Source organism: Bactrocera tryoni, chromosome 5, assembly GCF_016617805.1.
Source record: "Bactrocera tryoni isolate S06 chromosome 5, CSIRO_BtryS06_freeze2, whole genome shotgun sequence".
NCBI lineage: Eukaryota > Metazoa > Arthropoda > Insecta > Diptera > Tephritidae > Bactrocera > Bactrocera tryoni.
Genome location: NC_052503.1, coordinates 26,768,598 through 26,788,330, shown reverse-complemented (window position 1 = coordinate 26,788,330; position 19,733 = coordinate 26,768,598). Strand labels below are relative to the sequence as shown.

Below are 19,733 nucleotides of genomic sequence, written 5' to 3'. Positions count from 1 at the left end.
TTGTTTGTATTTATTTATTTTTTGAGATAAAAGTAATGAAGGTGTTTTCTTCAATTTTCATTACACTCACATTTAATTGACTTCCGCTGCTTATGTAATAACGTGCGAGAAAACAGCTCACTATGAGAAAAATACGGAGTAACAATAGAATTACGTAGCTCATTTTGTGAGATACCTGATTAATAACTGAACACAAATTGGGTGTTTAATTATAGACTTAGCTATTGTACAATATTTACTCTGATTTGCCGATTGAAGTATACTTTTGGCGCTCTCTCTTTAATAATTTCCCACGCACGAACTCGCAAGTCTAATTGCGATGAGTTGAGGTTTTGAAACTTTGAAAAGTACACATATTATGAATGAATATACAGTTTACCGAAAAAATTACAAACGAATAGATATAGGCTCATATAAAAAATGTACTGTATGATCAACGGCAGCAAATCCTCGAAAGATTACTTGTACTTTATCTAATATAAAACCTGCGACTAAATATAAAAACTTATCTACGAATATGTAGAAATTATTATATTATTGAGTACCGTAAAATAAGATTACATTCATGCCATAATGATAGTTTAAACACTTCATCATGTTGGAATACCTGCCTGCTTATCCTTTATAACTTATTATAATTCACAAAAGAACTTGACTATGATCAATTAGTTTGTATGGCAGCTATATGCTATATATAGTACATACATACGTCTGACACGAAAAATTTCCTCGACGATTATACTGCTGTCTTGAATAATAATCTATTCCAAATTTCGTCATGATATCTTGTTAAATAAAAAAGTTCTCCAAACAAGAACTCGATTTGGATCTGTCAGTTTAAATGGCAACTAACGGGGTTTTCAATAGGGACGCTAGAAAAGTAGACCGATAGGTTCATCAATTGAGGAAGACCTAAATAAGTCTCTCACACGTCGTTCTCAAGTGTTGAACACCTCCGTGACGTGATTATGGCGAATTTTGCGAAAAGATGTTGGCCTACATTATTACAAGAACAAATCGACGCAAGAACTGAAGTCGCTTGACCTCCAGAATCGTCGTATGTTCGTGAATTGGGCTGAGCAACAAGTTGAAAATGATCCGAATTTTCATCAAAAAATCATCTTCGGCGATGAGGCTCATTTCTGGCTGAATGGCTTCGTCCGTGAGTCACCATTGCATCTCGAAAAAACTACGGTTTGGATTGCCCGGCGGCATAATTGGACTGTACTTCTGCCGTGATGATCAAGACCGGCACGTTACTGTGAATGAGAATCGCTATTGCTCAAAGATAACCGAATATTTTTGGTTCGAATTGGATGACTTGGACAATATGTGGTTCCAACAGGGCGGCGCCACAAGCCACACAGAGAATGTCACAATTGATTTGTTGAAAGCCAAGTTTGGTGAACGTGTTGTCTCACGAAATAGCCCAGTTAATAGGTCGCCTCGGTCGTGCGATTTGACGACGTTAGACTATTTTCTGTGGAGCTAGGTCAATTCTGCGGTCTATGCCAACATGAAATTGCAGCAATATCGGCCGATTTATACTTGAAAAACGGCGAAAATTGGGTTCAGCGTCTGGACTTCTGCTAGCGTGCCCGTGGTGGCCATGCAAAAGAAATCGAGTTCCATACATAGTGGCATCGAATGTTCTTTCGCAGGAATAAAAAATTTGATCTTTTATTTGGTTCCAGAAATTTTAGAGTAGTCCAAAAAATACTTTATCGTGATGCCACAGTGGTCCAACTCGTGTCTATATACTAACCTATTTCTACAACTAAAAACAGTTTTGAAACTGATTTCCAAAATACAACAAGGAGCAGTGATTTCAAACTAGTAAGAAAATAAATACCAATAGGCACTCTATCGAGTACTCCCAATAACACGCAGAGCTGGATTATATGGTCGGGCGTAAGAGCACCGCAATGTCAATTAGTTTTGGATTAAGTTATGCTCCAAGTATTTTTTCATTCGCTCTTTATTTTTGCATGCTGGGTATAGTTCAACATAAATACATTCTATGTGAGCACGTAAACATTTCAGCTTTCTTCAAGACATTTTTGCACTTGTCATTGCTTAGAATGTTTTTGTTGCGCAAAGTTGATGCGCGTGTGCTATTTTATTCGCACACACTACATATAAGCAAATCCAGTATGATATCTGCTATACTATCAATATATATGTATACATGTGTGTGTGCGCAAACACATACAATTGTATGGGTGTTTGCGTGCTTGTTTGCTGGCGTCACATAAAACTAAGTCAGTCGCCATCAGTGATATAATTTCATTATCAGAGAAGTTCATTGGCATGAAGAATGCGAACAACATGGAATGCGATCAAATGAATGAACAATAACAACAATAACAATGAATTGATAATTTTCTCTATATAAAAAAAATGTATGTGTTTTTTTCAGATAGCTGCCTGTAAGGAAATTCTATTGTTCAGAAGCATGTAGCTGTGAAATTTTTATATAGTCCACAGTTATTTTCTATATTTACCGCAATTTTTTTGTAAGATATAAATTATTATTAACATAAGTTAATTTTGAGAATTTATTTTTCTGGTTAACAAAAATTTACCAATTATTTACAAATAAAAAAACCTTTCTTCAGCATATCTCCCTTTATGTACTTTGGGTTTACACTTTCGAGCAATAATTTTGAAAAATTACATTAAGTTCCATTATGTAAAAAGTATTTTATATTCTTTTATGGTGTTGCCAAACGAAAACTTCCAATAAAATATTTTAAAACACGCTTCAAAACCTCAAGTTCAGTAAAAGCGTTAGTAACTTGAAGACCCGTAGCTAAATAGTGTCTACTTGCTTATGACAGTGTTGCCACATTCTTACAAGCAATAACAATCGAACTTATAAACTTAGCTTTAGTTAAAATTATTAATTAAATTTTATATTTCTAAACAAATTTCGTGTGCGGAATCGTTGTGAATGTTGGAAAAGGCTTACGGTGATTCAGTTTTATCAAAATCACAAGCCTACGAGTGGTACAAAGCCTTCACAGACGGTCGCGAGATCGTTGAAGACATGCTTCGTTCTGGACGGCCTTCGACCTCTTCAACTGATGAAAATATTAAACAAATTAGGGATACGGTGTTCGAAAATCATCAGGCAAGTGTCAGAGAGATGACAAGAGGGCTCTACAGCTCTCGCGAGGCCGTTTGAATGATTTTGGTGAATATTTTAGGTATGAAAAACGTTTTTGCTCGACTCGTCCGGATAAAGCTGAATTTTTTCAAAAAATAGTGCCGTAAACAGGGCTCTTATGCTTGATTATGCGAATTCCGATCCTAAATTCATGGATTGCTGAAACAATTGCAAACAAGTCCACAATCATCGGAATGGAGGGGAAAAAACCAGCCGAAACCAGAAAAACCACGTCAAAGCCGCTCAAAATTCAAAGTCAAGTTCATTGTTTTTTTTGATATTCCTGGTTTGGTGCATCATGAATTTGTTCCGCAGGGACAGTAGGTCAATAGTGACTTCACGATGATAATGGACTATCGCATTGAGCCACGATTGTGACTGAATTTTAAGCCAAAACCACGGTGGAAAAGATCGATTAAAGTCTCAACCAATTGGAAACGGAAATATTTGCTGAGGGTGAAGCGAAACTTACCTTGGAATACAAGTGTCTTTCGACTATAAAAGTGTTAGAAGACTATAGGATACAGTTACCATAAAAACTGATCTGTTAAAACCTTTTTTTATGAAAGAGATTTTCACGAAATTTGGCGTGAATTATTATCTAAGGCAACGCTATAATCTCCGAACATATTGTTCAGCTGAATGCTGCTCGAAATTGAGGGAGTAATTTCTGTGTTTTGAGCGAAAAGAAACAAGATAAGGTGTATAAAATGTGATGAGAAAACGATGGTAGGCTGTTTGACAAGATCGGGATATATACTATATACAGTATACCGATCACTAATTTAATAACGAAAGTCTACCATAGCTATATTTACTTGTATATGTCATGCGGATAGAAAGAACTCATCAACCATTATCGCTTCAATTACGGAAAACCCCGTCTGCATACGAAAGTCCAAGTGAAGAAAGTGTTTAACGTTGGTCTCAGCTTACGAAACGGAAAAGCTGCTGCCATGAAGCCATGGACTTAACTAATATTGTCGAGGCGAAAGTATAATTTAAGACCAAAGTAAAATAAAGGCAACATACCATAGATGCAACTTGTAGTTAGCTAAGCGCAGATGTATCCAAGTGCCCTCATACAGCACTTTGCTATGTATTTCAATTTACTAAAGGATGTATACATATGTGAGTTCCTGCCTACGTGGTACCATAGTACATAGAACCAAATTCATAGGCGCGTATAAATTTTTGCATTCATTATTCGATGTTGCGACGAACGAGTGGGCACTTGTCCCATTATTGGCATGTAAAGTTAGTGTGGCATGCAGCAACTTGCGCGCAAGGACATACATATGACGGTGTGAAAAGTGGTAAGTAAGCACACTTACTAGCGTGAATATTTCTATAGGCCACAGTGCCCAAAAGAAAGGCACACACATATATGTATAAATGCATGTACATTTGTATGCAGGAAGTAGCAAGCGCGGCAACGAAAACGCTACAGCCGACAATTCGCAACTTTATCACCAACACGTACGAAATAAATTTAATTTACACACACACATAAACTCGCTTACAACTGCGTATGCGGGGTTAACGGGGTGGCACATAGAAAGGACATTTCGACTGTCAGCGCGCATGTAGGCATGCGTGTGTTTGTTGGCGCATTATTTATTATTATTCAGCAGCCTGACTACTATTTGGTGCATCACACTTGTCGCACGCTGTTGGCTCTATTTAATGCTGGCAATTTTGTTATTGTGCCACACAACCACCACCCACACCAAAACTTTTGTGGAAGTACACACTCACGCACACATATATGTACTTACACTTACATGGGGAGGCATTGTGTGTGCGGGCATGTTTTGAATTTTTGCCTAGCGGCCATTGTTGTCACTCTGCTGCTCTAATTTATGCATTTTATTATGAGTTCACACATTCAAGTGCATGTTCATGTGCATATGTGTGTGTGTGTGTTTGTGACGCTCTTGTCTCGCGTAGGCATAACTTTGCGCGCCGCTGTGGCGTAGTTAATGTAAATGAATAATAATCCATTTAAAAGCATCAAATTGACATATCGTTGTGATTCTGTCGCCTGTGCCGCCTGTTCCGCCTGGCGAAAATGGCGCAAATAATGAGCGCCACGAAGAGCGCGTAAACGTTTGCTCATGTACACCGCATTCCTTATGAAATTATGAAAGTATTAGCACTTTGCCCGCGAGCGCTAGATGCGTGTGTTTTTGTTTTTATTGTTGTTAATTTTTTTAAATCTTCCTTTGACTGCTTATGCTTTCGTATTTGCCGCATTATGGTTTGTATAATTTTTGCTCTTCGTGTAGACTAGCTTTGCTAATCCCGCCAATAGGCAGATGTGAAAGCACTAAAACTGCTAATTAGACTAAACTCCCTTTCTGTATGTACTTTTCTGCAAAAAAATAATAAAATATTAAACAAAAAGAAAGCGAGTTTTTAAGTCTCATAGGCCTGTTCAATTTTTCCTTGTTCTCTTGTCAAAAACTTTACAGCTCAAAAATTTAGAGAGTCAAAACTGAGTATAAAAATTATTTTTTCATTGATTTTAAAAACTTTAAGCTCTGAAAATTACATAGGGATGTTTATAGAAAGCTATTCGATCTCAAGTGTTTGGTTGGTTAATTGAAAAAATAGGTAGAAAGCGGCCGCAGCTATCAGTTGGTTCATCGTGCTTCCAAGTGATGCTCAAACAAGCATAATTTAATAACTCGGTTTGTTTGTTTAATATTTTTCCACCCAATACCCAGTTTTATTAAATAGGAATATCGAGAGCATTGGAATATATTCTGTATCAACTCTCTGAAGGCTGGACATTCTCAGAATTACTGTTCAGGCAACTCATCATTTTCCGTGTGCTATAAATATTATCGATTTCATTTGGTTGATTAATAGAATTTTTAGAAGATGAGAAGGCTAAGTAACCTGTCAAGATCCTCGTTAAATGACACACTTAATATGAAATTATTTAAAAAAAATGATGTGATGAATATCACTATTTGTCCTGCATGTTCTGAATGTAGTTCTCCATATAATGATCAATTTTAAAATGCCAAAAAAAAACCGAAAATGTGGGAAAATTCAACTTTTTAAATGCCACCATTTTGTCCTTGTCTAGAGAAAGAATATTTTTGGTTTAGCGATTTTAGCGTAATCGGAGATCGTGTTTAACTCGCAAATATTTAATTTTTATTTTGAAAAGTTTCACTGTGTACCATATTTTGAAAATATGTATGAAAGTGTTCCCAAAATATTAATTCAATTGTTCCAGTATTTTTTTTATTCTAAAAATTTTTTTTTTTGTTTCATAGGCTGTTTTGTTTTCAACGGTCTTCTCTCATCTCACGTGAGCCAGAAACTTTTAATTTATTAAATCAGCGACCAAAATTCGGGATCTGTTAAAACATTTTGCAGCTTAAAAAAATCCCCGGGGGCAATAATATTTCTTTTATATTAAGTATATCTATTTTGTATATTGTTTGAAAATTGTATCTACATTAATAATAATTGAATAATATTGAAAGGCTAATGAGGCGTAGCGGAATTCGCAGAAATCAAGAGCTTAGACTAAAAAGCGCTTTCCACGCGCAAAGAGATTTTGAGACATTAATAAGCTTTAAGGCTTTTTGTGTGTTTAAATACTTGTGTTTAAAATACTTAGAAATTCAGTGCTAATTAGTCGCAAAGTAAAAGTCAGTCGACGAAATTAAGAAATGAATTTGAATTTAATCAATTGTACATATGTATGTATATTAACTGGAAATACATAAAAAAAATAAAAATTGCAAGTACGGATAACTTTACATCTACATATACAAAATCGATTGAATGGATGAGAAGAATATTAACAAATATCACAAGCTAAATCGGCTAGAAGGATACAAACGCAAAACGGGCGAGGTGAACTGCAAAAAATAGTAAGACCTTTTATCTAAATTTCACGTGAAAACTCGTTAGTCGAAATATTTTTTTTCTATGTTGGTATGACTGTCAGAGACATCAGAATTTTGGAGAAGGCCTTCAGTGATAATTGTTTGTCGCGATCAAGTGTTTTTGATCGGTACAAATTTTTTAAAGAGGGACGAGAACACGTTGACAGCGAACCACGTCCAGGACGGCCATTAACATCAACTGATGATCAACACGTCAATAAAATAAAGGAATTGGTGCTTGACAATCGAGGATTAGTAGTCAGAGGTCTTACTAGCATCATTGGAATATCGAAAGAATCAGTGAAAACCATTTTAAAAGATCATTTGGGCCTAAAAAAAGGTGAAAGCAAGATTGGTTCCAAAATCATTAAATTTTTTTGAAAAACAGTGTGGTATTAACGTTTGTGAAACAATGGTTTCTGACCACTAAGATGTCATGGAACGTATTATTACTGGCGATAAAGCTTGGATTTATACTTACGACGCGGAAACAGACGATCAATCAGCCGATTATAGTGACAAAGGTGAGCCGAAGACGAAAATATCACGTCCAAGCTGCTCAAAAATGAAGGTTATGTTAACAGTTATCTTATATTATCGAGGTGTGGTGTACTCTGTATACCTACCGACTGGTCAAACGGTCAACAAAGAATACTACTTAAGTGTTATGCGTTTTTTGTGCGAAGCTGTTCGTAAAAAGAGCGGAATTAAGGCCGACAACTCTTGATTGCCCCACGATAATGCACCCTCGCATACTGCATTGATTCTTCGTTTGATTCTTCGTGAGTGTTTTGCCAAATCTTCAACCAAAATCGTGCCGCAACTTTCGTATTCGATTGATTTAGCTTCATGTGATTTCTGGCTATTCACTGAACTCAAACGGTCGCCCCGGGGAAATCATCTTATGTCAATTGAAGCCGCTAAACGTGAATCGCCACGCGCATTGAAGGCTATTCCGGAAATTGACTTGAACAAATGTTTTTAGGATTGGAAAAAAATGTTGGCACACATGTAATGGAGCTAAACGAGATTACTTTGATGGGGACGACATAGATTTTGAAGAATAAATTAAGAATTTTGAAATTATGAACAAAGTCTTAATATTTTTTGCTCTTAGCAGTATTCCGTCTCTAATATGCCTTTTGCTTTCAATTAAATTTAGTTTTTACTTAAAAATTTGCCATTCGATTGTTTATAATAACGGGCGAATGAAGTCATAATAAACATTAGGCTGAAATATGTATATATCTAAGTATGTATGCAGCTCTGTAATTGGAACGGAAATAAAGTCTATAAAAGCAGAGATATTAGAAAAGAACGAGTACGCGGCTGTAAATTAAACAATTTGCGTGAAAATCATAAACACGGGCGAAAAATTGTACTGCCACCGTTGTTCTTATTGTTTTTGTGGATCACGCTATTTTATGGCTATCTGTGAAATTAACGCTTTAGCTTAGTATTTTATAGCAAGTTTTATAGCTACGTGTGGATGTAGGCTTAAAAAGTGGACAATGTGCTTCTTTTTTTATAATATCTCATATTTGTTTTTTAAATATAAAGTTTGTTGTTGTTTTTAACATCACTAAAATGGAGCAGCGAGAGCTAAAAAATTGGAAAATATATAATTTGTGGAGGCATATATCTCATGGCATATAAGTTTTGACCAAACGAGAGTTGGCAAATAAATTGTTTGACTCACCATCCTATGGCGCCAATTTTGCAAAACAATCGGACTTGTGGTTTTGTTGGTAGATCAAAAAGATCAGCAAAAAAAAATGAAAAAATAGCAATATTGGTTGTCGATTCGCTTTTTGTTTTTGGAGCATTTTGTTCGGTTTTCAAAAATTGTTTGGTTCAACGAGTTTCAACGCTTCTTGATCAGTCATCTTGATCAATCATCTCTTGATCAGAAATATATGATAAAAGTCCAGGTTCTCCTCTTAGCAGACCGCCTATCAAATGTTTGCCAGTTAGTTGAGAAATCAGGCATTTTATAATCACATAGAGCCTGAAATATTAGGAATGAGAAAGCTCTTAGTGAGATGGCTGCCACGTTGGTTCGCACCGGACAACAAGCACGAATGTAAGACCACTTCACAGCAGTGATTTTCCACCATCGACGAAACATATGTTCTCTAGTACAGTTACCAGAGACGAAGTCGAATATTTGAAAGTTCAGAAGACTTTCTATCAGATAGAAAAGTGATGACTACGGTTTTTTTAGCTTTCTTAAGGTCTTAGATTAACATTGACAATTTGTGAAAGGTCTCTAATAGAGAGACTATTATGACGCAAACTGCTCCATTTCACGAATAAAGAAGTGATCTTCAACCAATACAAGGCTCTGTTCCTACCTTCACCGTTGCAATGGTCAAATTGGTTAAACTATACTACGAATTTTTGCTTCACCCATCGCATTTTCTAGATTTGGAGCGATTTCCCTTTTTTTTCAAATGTGAAAAATCACCAGACGAGTAAAAATTTGGGTCGAGAGGGGAGAAGGTTTACTCACTTATAAATTTTCTTTCATCGTTTGAAAATTCAAAATTTTTTGCTACACCCTGTGTTTTTCATTAAATTTACGAACTATCTGAATAAATAATACTTTTTAATGGCCATAAATATATTCTGTGAAATAAAGGAAGTAAACTCAAATTGCATACATTATACATGCGACATGTACATACATACATATGTGCTTCCCTGAAGACATACTATTAAAGTTCAATATTAATGTTGTAAAAGGCAGATTTTTATTTTAATTTTGGAACAACACGCAGCCAACATTTATTTCATTAAACACGCACGTTCGTCTAACAATATGGTGTGTTGAATGATGGTGGCTAGCATGTGGTTCGTTATGTCACCCACCTCTACAATATTGCTAAAAGCCCCACTCGTGTGCAATGTGGGTTAAGGGAAGTGATTTTCAAGGACTTGCGCTTTTATGTGTGTTTATCATAAAAGAAAGAAAAATGCTAAAATTGGTGAGTGTACAAAAGTGAAGAGCTCACGTGACCTACAAATAAAAACGTATACAAGCGTATTATGTATATATTTTTTGAAGTATGTGCCTATTTGCTTATGAATTGATGAATGAATATGCGCGTGTAGCGATGTGTGGGTTTATATATGGTAGTTAGTATGTATGTGGCTAATAACGGTTTTGATAGCGAGACTTTTGGTTATTTTTATATGACACCAAAAACCTTCAACTTTAAGCAAATAACCAAGCTGCTGTACTTATTTATATGAAAGTGTCTGTTTTCATTTTGATATTTAATATAATTATTAATAAATACGACCCAAGAACCATTAAGCAAATATATAAGAGCTTGACAAACTGGTCAATAGCTGTAATGCTTGAACATTTTACGAAAAGATGCGGCGACTAACATAAGGTTTCAACACTGGCGCATTTTTATAGAACCAGAGCATACTAAAATTTTGGAGGGGACACTTCTCCAGCTAGCCGAATGGCAGTGAAAGCATGAAACCAGAAGATGGTGAACCCGATTCCCCAATTGATGACGATGAAACAGACTTTCCATTGCCCGACCATGAAGAAGTTCGATTAGCAATTACCCAACTGAAGTGTTCTTCAGACAAAGCGGTGGGTACCGACGGATTGCCTGCCGAGCTATTCAAGATCTGTTAAGGAACATGCATCAGCTTATTTGTAGAGTATGGTCGGACGAAAGCATTTCCGACGATTGAAATTTAAGTGTGCTTTGCCCAATCCACAGAAAGGGAGAGACCACAATCTGCGCCAACTACCGCGGGGTAAGCCTCCACTCTCACCATCGCATATAAGGTGCTATCGAGCGTATTGTGTGAAATACTAAAGCCTACCGTCAACAAACTGATTGGACCTTATCAGTGTGGCTTTAGACCTGGAAAATCAACAACTGACCAGATATTCACCATGCGCCAAATCTTGGAAAAGACCCGTGAAAGGAGAATCGACACACACCACCTCTTCGTCGATTTCAAAGCTGCTTTGAACAGCACGAAAAGGATCTGCACTTATGCCTTATAAAAGCTCTGTCTGCATCGGGAAGGACCTTTCCGAGCCGTTCGATACCATGCGTGGTTTCAGACAAGGATACTCCCAATTGTGTGATTTCTTCAATCTATTCCTGGAGAAAACAATACGAGCTGCAGATCTAAATAGAGAAGGTACAATACAACAACCGCGTCGTTGGTTTTGCTTTCTCCAGGTTGGACAAAGAAGCGAAGCAAATGGATCTGCTTGTGGACGATGGCAAGACGAAATATCTACTGTCATCCAGCAAAAAGTCATTGCATTTACACCTTGGTTCTCACGTGACTGTTGACAGTCATAACTTTGAAGTCGTAGATAATTTTGTCTATCTTGGAACCAGCGTCAACAACGTCAGCCCCGAAATCCAACGCAGAATAACTCTCTCTATATCGTGCAGAGGCATGAACATCTAAAGAGTCGGTGTTACGAGTTTTCGAGAGAAAGATTCTGCGAAAGATTTATGGTTCTATGCACATTGATAGCAACGAATACCGCAGCCGATGGAACGATGAGCTGTACGAGATATACGACGACATTGACATCTCGTTCGAATGGATGGAAACACTACAGTTCTGAGAGTATTCGAAGCAATACCCGCCGGTGGGATCAGAGGAATAGGAAAACCTTCAGTCCGTTGGATTGTGGTGGAGACGAACCTGGCCACACTTAGAATCTCCAATTGGTGCCAAACAGCGAAAAGGAAGATCGACTGGCGCGCTGTTGTAAATTCGGCCATAACCTTGTAAGCGAAGTCTACGCCAATAAAACAGAAAAATGTACCTTCGATATGTGCAACCAATTTTTTGAAATACACAAGTGATATAACCCCTTAAACGAATTGTAAAATTACGACAGAGAATTAATACTGAGATTTTTGGTTGATGAAATTTGTTATACTTGTATACGTACGTATATTATGTTCGAAGAAAACAAAAAGCAAACAAATCTAGGGATTGACGCGTTTTGGAGCAAACATATATTGTTAAAGAAAAAGATTTAAACCCCAATTTTAACAGACCGCTTTGAACTGCACCACGTTTGCAAAAAATAAAAATAAAAAATATTGACTTATGTACCTACATATGCTTACAATGAAATATTAATTACATTGCTACAATTTTTTTCCCAAACACGAATATACTTTACATGAGCATTTTATTTTTATTTTTTAGTGTTGTTTTGTCTACGGAAATAACTGGGTCAATATTTAGCCTTTTCAATTTTCCAGCTTAGCACATTGATTATGCGGACTTATATTTCATTACGGTACATACATATACATAGGTACATACGTGTTAACGGCACAATTACGTCCATATGTAGATAAATATTTATTTGCGGCTTTTCCCAACTACAAACACCACGCACTGGCATAATAAACAAAATGCTTAATCAACTCTGCTTTTTGGATATTTTTCGGCATTAAAATATTAGCAGCGCTGAAACGGCGAAAAAGCCATGATTAACTTTTTTTCCGGAACATACGCACGTAAATATGTACATACAAACATTTGCGTAAAGAATTATGGCACGTGTTCATAAATTAATATAAATGTGTAGTTGAGCGTACATTGGAGTTCAAAATAAGGTGGTTGAATGTGTGCTGGGAAAAATTACTGCATTTAATTTTACAAGAAAAACTTAATTTATAGGCAATAATTTGATAATAATTGTTTGGTTAAAAAAGCCGGCTATACATATGTATGTATATGTAAGTTTTCATAGTTCGCGTTTAACCTTGAACCTTGTGTTCGAATTTTAACCTTTGAAATAGTATATTTCGTCACCTAAAATGCAAACAAACGCATCTTAAAAAAAATTGAAATTGTTTTTTTTATTGTTTACTATTCACTACATCATGTTACATATGAATATCTGTGATGCATAAAATTTTCAGCTTCCGCTGTCAGATATAACCAATATATAACTATAATCGGTTTATAACCGATATATAACTATTTTATAACCAATATATAAGCAATTTATAACCAAAACTCAAATTTTGTTTCAATATGAGTGGTTTCTATTATATCGTTTTTCCTTCGCCTGTCATCTTATGAAAAGTGTTGTTATGTTGTTTTGCTTTTTAGATGCCGATTTCTTCATATAAGCTAGCCTCATTTATCAAATACAGTTAAATAAATCTGTTGATCAAATAATATTTTTAAATGAATTGACAAGATATGATAGACATAGTTTCTGTATTTGCCAGACATTGATTAGTAACAAATCGATCACACAACTGACATAAATCAAGTGGACTGTCATAATGAAAGATATTTAAAATGACAAAGGGTTTTACCTACAATTTCTGTCAGGCATAATACACAAACATTATCCTATGTTTTGAATTCAGCTAGAACCTTTTTTATGCTTTGCCTTAGATGCTCATACATACATCTTTTTAAAGCAACGGAGCTTACTGTAGCGAGCATCGATGATAGCTAATATTTGCATCTAAAGATACTAGAAACTATTCTAGACAAATCAAAATTAGTAGCTTTTCAATTTTGTTCGGTAAAAATGAAGGGTTGTGAGTAATTATACAAACAAAATGTTCACTTCCGCTGCACCGTTGCTATAATACCCTTTACAGGGACATTTTTTTATAGCATAAACGGAGTATCAAAAGAACTTAATGTTGACATTGATCGGTTAGTTTGTATGGCAGCTGTATGCCATAGTGTGTTCCCTCTGATCAATATCTTAGGAAACTCTAGCCTTGCTTTGGAAAATAAAGGGTGTCAAATTTTCTCAAGATAACTTGTCAAATAAAAAGTTTCCTTTACAAGAATTGTATTGGGAACAATCAGTTTGTATAACAGTTACTTCCTATACTGGTCTAAAATCGGTGGTTTCAAAAAATAAGCAGCTTCTTAGTGAGGGCAGGAGGGCAGGAAGTGGAAAAGATTTCAGAGCGATATCTTGAAAAACATATACAGACGGATGAGTACGGAAAAACTAAACTTATATGTTATATATAATTTATTGGGTCCATGACGTTTCCTTCCATTTGATACAAACACTATAGCCATCTTATACATATATACATGTATATATTGTATATAAATTAAGGATCATATATTTTAATCAGACGTTTCCTATATACCCATATACTATATGTATATACTACTAGTATTCTCATTTCTAAGAAACATGTGTTTCAACAGCTTCAAATTCAGCACCGACTTTCCTCAACGAATTTTATGGAAAAATTGGGTTAACTAACGCACACACATATGAGCTTACATACGTACGGAAACAATTTATGCGTGTGTGTAATTATACCCATCATTTACTCAAAATGAAATCAATGAACTGACGCAAATTCGGGCGTCAGCTAGGCCAGCTGGAATAAAGAGCGCCGGCTGTGACGCTTTTGCAATTCTTTTGTAGCTTTTCCTCACCCGTCATCGATTTACTTTGAAGTTGATAATGATGTTGTTGTTTTGGAGTGAAAATTGGACGCGTAATACTTTTTCTAAAATGTAAATTTCCATGTGTTTGCATATGTACATTCATATGTAGACTGTTAATGCCTTACTACAGCAAGGGTTTAGTTCTTGTTGTGTGATTTCTTTATTGGTTTTGTTTTGAAATATTTCAAAAATTATATTTGCATGAGTTTGTACTTATCCATTCTCGCTTTTACTGTTTCGGGTGTGTCTACTTCTCGTTGGGTTAAAGAAGTTCCCACCCATTGATAAGGTGTTCCATATGTTCACATATACTATATACTATATATGTATGTACATATATATACTCTGTAAGTTAGATATCTTGAGTGTGCCTTTAAATTAATCAGTTAGAAACAATAATACGATTTTTCGAAGTTCTGTTAAAAATTTTTATCAGCACAAAGTTTTTTCAGTGAACCGGTACGAGCTAGTTAAAATTAGTCAGACGGTTAAAAACGACCAGAAATTGTTTAATATACTTGTAGATTCTAGGCAACATATAACTTATTATGCTTAGTCTTAAAGGCCATGCTGATTTTCTATCATTTACAGAGCATGTAAGAATTTTTAAGGTTATGAATGTTTTCTGGCAACGACTAGAAACCTCTACTATCATGTCTATATGAACGCAGCTCTTCTAGGGTTTTGAATCATTATTATAATATAAGACATACTTATAATAATAACAAAGTTCAATACAAAGATTTCTGCCCTTTTCTATTCTTTTTCACCGTCTATAATTACTTTTGTCGTTTTTTTGTAAAAACAGCTGATACGATTATTATTTGTTGTTTCACAAGTCTTATCTTTGAATTAAAAATAAAGCAATTTGATAACAATTTTGAAGTGTGGTACTTGAACAAAACAATGGATAATAAATAACTGTGAATTGAAAGCAATTGGCATGGCAAGAATACATGTTTGCCATAAATGGAGAATTTGTGACTCAGAAGCTCTTATCAGAGAATATGAAAACCGCGCCCAACTTACATATAAATGTTTATAAAATTGTTTATACAAATACATGGAAAAGTAATTTTATGTTCGAAAATTAAGTATTCAATAAAAAGAAACTCAATTTAAATCAACAACAGTATTGCATTTTTCGGTAGATTAAAAAATAGTAATAAGACTTACTTATTTTACACCAAATATTTAATTTTAAGATTGTGCCATATTTTTTATTTATCGGCAATAGCTACTATTATATTAATTGGTATATATTTAAAAAAAAAATTAATGAAAAAAAGGTTTAAAATATTCTGGATGCTAAAACTGTCTAAATAATACATAAAGGCTGACATTGAGAAAAAAGCTTCTAATATACTTTTTTTCGAATTAGCTGACATATTGACGTAAGCGAAAGCAATGATAATGAAAAGTTTGAAGTAAATTGTTTATTGTTGCTGCCGTTTTTATTTGCCGACACAAAAATAATACATAAGCTGACCGCAATGCCAGTGGAATGGTCGGGCAACCGACAATAACAGCTGCGGTGATTCGAGAAATTTTGCGTAATTTGAGATAGGAAAATTATAAATTCTAATACAGATGTACTACATATAAACTGTTCATATGTACAATACATACAATAAATTTTATATAAACATATATACATATATTTATGTGAATAGTGCAAAAATTAGAAATATGACCTTTAGGAGAAACTGAATGCCGGCGGTTTATTTCTACGAAGATAGCAAAACTTTTGCTAAAGGGATTAGATATACATAAGTATTTAGGCTACTAAAAATAGTATTCAATAGTGAGAAACAAATTTTCCAGTCCGTTTTAATCTATCATTCTGGTTGATCACATAATTCTACAAATGCATTTTTCTCGAAACTGATTTTTCCAAAACGGGCAACGATGAAACTTGATGACTACTTCAATTTTAACTGTACTTTCAGAGAAAAACTATATAACTGGGTTTTCAATGGGGACGCTACAAAAGTAGACTGGTAGGGCAACAAAGGACGGCATATTTGTACCGCTGTTTTGACATTTTCCTTCAGTAAGGTTTGCCATTTCATCATAGAAAGATATACGATCCAACAATGAGTGGAAGTCAGTGACCTCAACTTTAAGAGCGCTACGTCCAATTTATGGTCGTTATAGCCGTCCTGTCAAATCAACAATTGGGCGTCTAGTGGAAAAATTTTAATCCACAGGCACAGTACAAAATGTTCCCGAACCAGTGAGACAAAGAAGTGCCGGTAGTGTCGAATTGGATGATATGGACTTGGACAATATGTGGTTCCAACAGGACGGCGTCACAAGCCACACAGCGAAAGTCGCAATCGATTTATTGAAAACCAAGTTTGCTGAACGTGTTACCTCACGAAATGACCCAGTAAATTGTCCGCCTCGGTCGTGCGATTTGACGCCTTTAGACTATTACCTGTGGGGCTACGTTAAGTCTATGATCTCTGCCAACAAGCCAGCGACGATTGATAAACTTCTCACAAATATCGGATAAACCCGTTATATGTATGTATGTATATACAAAGAAAATAAATTTTAAACAAATTTCCTTGCATAACTCGAAGTCTCTTTGACTCGAAGTTTTTTTGTGAACAATGATTAGAGTTCTGAAAGTTCACTTATGTATATATCTTGGATTCCGATCCTCTGGTTGAGGGTTTGCACCTTAAGATATAATCCTGGCATTGATTCTTGCAAGATGAAAGTGTAAAAAATGTTCAGATTAACCGAACTTAGCCCTTCCTTTCTTGATACTAATTGTTTTGCATTAATATGTATCTTCACGCATGAGGAAAGAACCATGAATGAGTAGAAAAACAACATGATTTGTAATAAAACGAACTGCATTTATTTCAAAACTGCACTAGGCTCTCTCCCTGGCCTGTTGACCGCATCGTTAAGAGCCACAAATCTAAGTGTACTTGTATATGTATGTATGAATTTTTGTACATAGGAGCAGAAGTTCTTGGACTATTAATTTAACTTCATTCTCGAACTAGGAAAAAAAATATTTCTTTAACACATAAAAAAAAATTGAATTCCTCTTGGCTAAAAGCGAGTTTAAAGTTTCTTTGCTTGTTGGCAGATTGCAAAATATAATTAAAGCAGTACATTTTAACGGGATCGTTGAGCAATGAGCTGGCAATTTGCTAACTATGTGTAAGCAAATTCGCATGTGTTTAGTTGTGGAGGCAAACACGTTCAGTGTCATTAACTATTTTGCTGGAAATTTGCACCGCTTTCACCTGGCACCAACAGGCACGTCATTGCTTCGCCCCACGATACGCTCGTAGTTTTTGTATGTATGTGGTTATTTCTGTGGTTTATGGAGGTGTGTGAGGCAAACGCGAGAAGTGAATAAATTTTAGAACCAAATATTTATTGTATAACTGTTTTGGAAGTTATTATCGCTTACGTAGATTTGCTTTGCTTCTACTTTCGTCATTCTTTTGGTAAATAAGCACACAGCAGAGTGCGAGAGAAGAGTGGTTTAAGTGGTCTAAAATTTTTGAGCAATCTACAATTCTGTAAGTAAATATATTATACGAATTCCATCTCTCCTTAATGCTTCCTTCAAAAAATAACAGATATATTATAACAAGGTTTAAAGACGAACGTCTCTGTTCACCTTGTACATTCATATAGTATGGAGAAGCAGCGAAATAAAGATAACTACTATATATATAGAAGTCTTTCTGGACCTCAGTTTCGATGGCAATTTAAAGATTAGTTAAATAGTCTTATGAGACACAAGAATGTACCATTTGAGAGACTTAGGTACGTGGGAGTTTTTGTATTACTAAGCGATGCGGTTTATCGGTTATAACAGTTTATACCAACTAGCAGAAACTAGAAAGCACCCATAGTGAAATTGATAAAGTGGGCGGTATTTATGTTACCAAGCGATTAATTTCCATCATACCAGTTTATGCCAGTTGTTTGTTCGATTCGCTACTACATTTTGGAGAATTAAAAAGAGCTATTAAAAATCAAGAGTATTTTAAATTCGGTTTCGAATGCAAATTAAAATAGTAAGAACTCAAGTTAAGACTTTCTCGAAACTGGAGAAAGTACTAGAATGAACCAGTTGAGATATTTAGATACCAGGGAAGTACTTATGTTTCGAAAGAAATAGCTTTATAGATTATACCAGTTTTATACCAGTTTTTATACCAGTTGTTTGATGAGCTGTGTCATATGAAAAGTATCTCTTACGAAGTTTCTTTTGGCTGGTGATATTATAAATCTTTCAGGAATTCAGTTTCGGTGGCAAATTCAAAGAATAAGAACTCAATTTAAGAGTTTTCAGAGGTTTTTTGGAAAGCGGAGAAGGTACTAGAACCAGTTGAGAAATTTTTTGCGTTGTTAAACGATTCGATTTATAGTCAATTCAATTTAATATCAATTTATGTATATCAGTTTCTTCTTCGATTCGATACTCTCTAAGGTTCAAAGAAATAAATAAAGATCTTTCAAGAGAATTTGGATTGAAATTCCAATAGTGATATCTCCCTTTAACAAAAAAATGTAAAATTTGTTCATGAAACCGAAGGAGTTATTAAAACGAACCAGTTGAGAAATTCAAGCACACGGTCAGTACTTGTGTTACTAAGCAAACTAGTATACTCTAATAAAAGTTGAACCCTCACTGATAAATTCTGAATCGATTTCACAGTACATACATACGTAATCTTCTACTACATACATAGCTTTTATATGTAAAAAGATAGCAGACAGAGGCTTCCGTTAACGCCTTTCACGCTTTTTTGCACTGCAGATGCCCATATATTAACTTCACCACAGCAAAGCAGGCCATCGTATCTAGTTAAAATATATACATACACATAAATATATTATATAAATAGAATTATTAGTATTATGTACATACAATAACTCTGGTTGCTCTGCACTGCCGCTGACTTGTGTAGCCATTTTAATATAAACAAGCTATATTTGTACAAACAAGTGCTAAAACAAACATATCTACACTTGTATCAGTATGTATGTATGTGTGTAGGCATGAATAAACTTTTTTTCGTTTCGCTTATTTTCATTTATGGGCGTTGCGTCGAATGTCTTGCGCCATTTCTTCCCGATGAACACAATAAGTACATTGATCTTTTATTATTGTCTACTTTGGTACATGTCTATATACATATCTATGT

General features: G+C 35.0%; 1 protein-coding gene across 8 annotated transcripts in view; it reads right to left on the bottom strand.

Annotated features, from left to right (window-relative positions):
- The window catches only part of LOC120777162 (protein alan shepard), a 153,186-nt gene that overhangs the window by 22,208 nt on the left and 111,245 nt on the right, over positions 1 to 19,733 (bottom strand). The window lies entirely within an intron of this gene.